We start from the raw sequence: 5,031 nt of genomic DNA on the forward strand, positions 1-5,031 counted from the left end.
ATAAGTATAGGTTTGCCTATCAAAGATTAACATCTTGTAAATTATCCGGTGACTTTCGACGAATTGAACATGTACATTTCTCTGTAAAATTATAATATTAGATGCAATGTGACTATTTTATTATGACTGTAGACGCAGATATTTAAAATAAATTAACTGCAACATAAATGTAGCTTGTGTTTGACATCTAAAGGATTCTTTACTTAAATTTATTACTTTCAACAAAACAAATTAGAGATCCTGAAGTTGGTACTAAAAATTGAAGACATATGGTACTAATAAATCCAAAAAAACATTTGTAACTTTTTGTGAAGAAACTAATAAAACGAATAAATACATCGAAACATTCCAAAAGACTTGATCTCTTTAAAAGAGTTGAAATGAAATTAAACAAAGTATAATCAATGAAACAATTTCTTCGTGAATTAATCTTTGGCCTAATTAATATAATTTTTAAGTAAAAATTCACTATTATTTAAGTTCTTGCAAGTCTTGGCTGTGTTTTAATATAGAAATCGATAAATCTATAAACATTATGCTTGAAAAAATTGAAAAAACGAAACAGTTATTTTCTTTTGCCATCAAAAAGGAGTTAAGTTAAATAAGCGAGCGAGTTTTGTGATGTTTTGCTCTGATAGTGTATATTGTAGTTTCAAGCTAAAGTGTATAGTAAGATAAGCAACGCCGTACTTACTTGTACTTAATATCTATTGACTTGTAATATATTTATTGAATTAAACGGAATTTAAGACAAACAAAGATGCATTTCGATGATTAAACAAACTGTGAAAATCTGATCTACCTTTTTACTTACTTTTACCTTATCCTTAATATACTGGCAAGGAATTTTTAAAATACTCACTCAGAGAACAGTTTAACAGTGGTAGAGTTCGCTTTAACATCTTCGCACTGTAGGGCTCGCCGCCAGTAATACCACGACCACACAGAAAACAAGCGTCAAGTGGAAGCAATTTCGCGTACAGTCTGATGAGTGTGGTGCCGGAGACCTATTTTTAATCCCTTTCCACCATTTGCTTAAGAGGAAAGGATGGAAGAAAAAGATGGTTTTGACGGTGAAGGAGACGCATAGGAAACGTCCTCTTTATGTGCGTCTCCTCCGTCAATGAAGGGTAGGCAACGCATCTGCAATTGCGGATGTCTATAGGCAGCGGTCGCTTTCTATTTCGGTGGTTTTAGGTAGCCACTTGCTCGTTTACCACCTTACATTATAAAAAAAAGAAATCTTTAATCGTTGATAAGCCTGTTGATTCCTAGTGTATCAAATTAGTATTTAATTTTCCGATTTTGCTAAGCAGTTTTTTACTATCTACAGTAAAGTTTTTAGACAGGATATAATAAAACAACTCACTAAGGCAATGTAAATATTTATTATTAATATATGTATACATGGCAACAATTTCTATTAATAAAATGACAACATTCAGAATAAGTTCAAAATTAAATCAACGTATATAACAATAGCATTTATGTAAATATTGGCCGCTCTCTTTCTGTAAATATACATTATCTAATATTTATCAATTTTATATATTGAATTGTGGCAGTTTTTTTTGTATTCAAAACACCATTAGAATAAAAAAATATAAATTTACTTGAAATAACAGTTTTAATTCCGATTTAAAACAATTAGAAGACAAACAATGGTCGTTTAAATGATTCGTAAAGTTATTTCTCTGATAATTATAGAGAAAAAATTTAATAAAAATTCGAAACTTAAAATAACAAACCATTTTTTTCGATTGATTTTAAATAAAAAAATATCCCTCTGCAGTTTAAAAGGTAGGAATAAAGTTGTAAAGCAAAATTAAACCATCTTAAACCTAGTATCCTTATAACAAACACTTAAAAATCTACAAACATCTACAACAACGGATACAATGCATTGCAAATAACAATTGTGACCACCATATTGTGACGTCATAGGTCACAATTTTCGGCGCTTGAAAGCAAAAAATACTATTTTGTGCATTTTTGTCAATACTTTCCATAGATTTTTAACAAATTAACAATATTGTTACATTGTTATTTGCAACGCAATGTATGTTAACAACATCGCATCGTAAAGCTTACAAAAATACAATAAATTTGTCGTAAAACTTTATAAAGCACAATAAATGCAAAATATTTGGCAAAACTACATTCATAAGACTTTAGTATTATCGTCATCAATAAAAAATATAAAAAAAGTCAATTTTTTTTTAAATAAAATCAGGTATTTAAATCCAAAACAATAGCACCTTGGAGATTCTAATTTGTTCGTTAAAGGATTACAAAAAGTTCGAAAAAACCTGTAAAACATGTACATAATTGTACTAGAATGTGGCATTGATTTTACAAGCCATTTCACACTTCAACTTAAAATAAAATTTGTCTTACGTTAACATCAATAAAGCACTGGCTCAAAAACACGTTAATACAGCAACTGTATTGTAACATTTGGGGGGGTTGGTACTGCGGGGGGTCGGTAGACGGTGGGGGGTCCGACAACAAAGACATTTAAGAAATATATAGACTAGTCATAGTGAACATTTTTTCACCGGAACTTCTTTGAAATGTATTATATTAGTTGTCAAGTTTAGTGCCACCGTGTCCTTGTTATAAAACATTTTACAAAATTATAATAATATCTTTTGTTATTAAATAAACGAAACAGTGTCACTAAATCATATATAAACATTTACATATGACAAGCTTTCGTCCACGACTCGGTCCGCATGGAATAAAAACAACTAAAGTGAGTAGCCTACGAGTTCATCCAGATTATCCTTTACATCTATACCAAAATTAATTGAAATCCGTTCAGCCGTTTAGGCTACAAACTCTTACAAACATCCATCCATCCAAACTTTCGCATTTTTAAATATTAGTATTGTTAAGAAAATTAGTACAGCGCTGTGGAATTGGCGCAACACTAGTTTATTGGCATAAACGTCACATCTCTAACTGACAGCTGTCACTGTCTTTGGGAGGATTGATTAGCGCGCCATTCTGACGAGTTCTCTAGTCTAGTGTTTAAATTAATATGGCTAGTTAAAATTACATTAGTTGTTTAAAAGTATGAAGTATAATTTAGTTATATTGGCAATTCATTTCTAATATAATGAACATAATTAAATATATTGATTGTCATGTAATTTTGTAGATCATGTGAAAAATATCTCAAGTGAAGTGTCAACTATGCTTCGTGTATATATTTTTTGAATCTCTTTGGTCGTGAACAAGTTACTATAGAAATTATCTTATATGTGTTGAATAGTATAGTGGTGGGGGGCAGTCACAGTCAGTAGTCATGTTTGGGGGGAGCCTGCATGTCGCCGGCGGAGCGCAGCACCAGGTAGTAGCTGTGCACGCACAGGATGCAGTACAGCACAGCGCCTGCCACATGCGGTATACACGATTTCTTTACTAATACCCACAATTAGTAAACAAGCTGTTCCCGTGCGATTACATCCGCATCAAATTAAAAAAAAAATGGATAACAATTACCGTTACCATGGCAACCTCGCTTCTTTGATGTTATAAGCTTGTTTCTGTCCCTTTTCCAGTATGATGGCTTTACCAAATTATTTAACCCCCTAAGTTTAATATTGTAACACCTATAGCCTAAAACGTGTCATAAGTGTAGGGCCTTTTATTAAAAAAAATGATTATTCAAAAATATACTCTAACTGCTGACATCTATACTATTATAATAAAGCGTAAACACACACTTCTTTGTTGCTTAAGATGTCAGCAACTACAGCATGTTTTTGAATAATTCTTTCTTTAATATAAAGCCCTACACTTACGTCACGCTTTAGTCTATATATTTTCACGCAATAAAACTTAGAGGGTAAATAAATTGGACAAAAACCTTAATGTGGGAAAGAGACCATAAGTTGCTGCCAACATCAAGGAAGCAAGGTTGCTAAGGTTTGTAATGTCATGTCAGGTAGACATAAGCAATTGATTTGTCAAATGTAAACAATGAAATAAAATTTTCAAAATTACATGCGGATGAAGCCGCAGGGAACGGCTAGTTTTACATAACTAGGTAGTGTGTTAACGCTTTAATATATGAGTATTTAGTTGTGTTTTATATTTTTGCACATAAGACTTACCAAAGAAGAGGACACATTCGAGGAAGGCGAGGAAGATGTCAGAGCCGGTGGCGTGCGGGCGCGAGCTGGCCGCCGACACCACCACGAACAGCAGCGCGCCCGCGCACAGCACGCACATCACCAGCGCCCACGCGCGCACCGCGCACCCCCGCCGCTGCGCGCACACACCACACACCACACACCACAATATACAGCAAACACGTAAAGGACTTCGAGAGTAAGGCACAGATCTACAAGTCTATCATAACACCTGATAGACTTGTAGATGTGGCTGAAATGCCTATGTTAAGATGGATGCGTATGACAAGAATGGATAAAATCAAGAATGTGTACATGTGTGGTGGAATGGTGGAGAAATTGAGAAGCAATAGGTTATCGTGATATGTTCTGCGACGAGACGATGGGGACATGAACAAGAAAGTGTTAAGATTGAATGTGAATGGCTACAAAGGTAGAGGAAGATCGACGAAAGTATGGAAGTATGGATAGATTGTGTGAAAGAGGATATGCTTAAGAAAGAAGTGGATTCAGATATGACGGGTGACAGAGATGTAGGAAAGAGCAGCACATACTGCCGACCCTCTGCAAGAGATAAGGGCAAGTTGATGATGACGCAAGGAAGTTTGAGAGTAGCCTAATGGTAGGAAAAGTAAGATAAGCATGGTGTCATGAGGTCAGATGAATCGCATGTAACAAGGAGAACGTTAGTTATGAGTGTAGAACATTGGTGAAGATAGACAAAGGTGACATGATCAAGGGAGTGAGGACTGAGATGACGTATGATAGAGTTAAGAAGGAAGATGATGCTATACGAGTGAATACGAACCTTATGTACCGCATATATAAGTGTGACCGCGAGTGCGACGTGCACTAAGCTGAAACAGGCGACGGCGAGCGCGGCGGTCGCCAG

At 34.7% G+C, this 5,031-nt stretch overlaps 1 long non-coding RNA gene across 1 annotated transcript; it reads right to left on the minus strand.

The window, feature by feature from the left end:
- Positions 1 to 2,175: 2,175 nt before the first annotated feature.
- LOC106100892 lies at positions 2,176 to 5,031 on the minus strand. The gene is made up of 3 exons (XR_001225470.1): positions 4,948 to 5,031; positions 4,122 to 4,275; positions 2,176 to 3,396 (listed from the first exon to the last, which is right to left on the minus strand). It is a non-coding gene; the product is annotated as an uncharacterized LOC106100892 (long non-coding RNA).

The sequence above is a fragment of the Papilio polytes genome, unplaced genomic scaffold, assembly GCF_000836215.1.
Source record: "Papilio polytes unplaced genomic scaffold, Ppol_1.0 DF824035.1, whole genome shotgun sequence".
Taxonomy (NCBI): Eukaryota; Metazoa; Arthropoda; class Insecta; order Lepidoptera; family Papilionidae; genus Papilio; species Papilio polytes.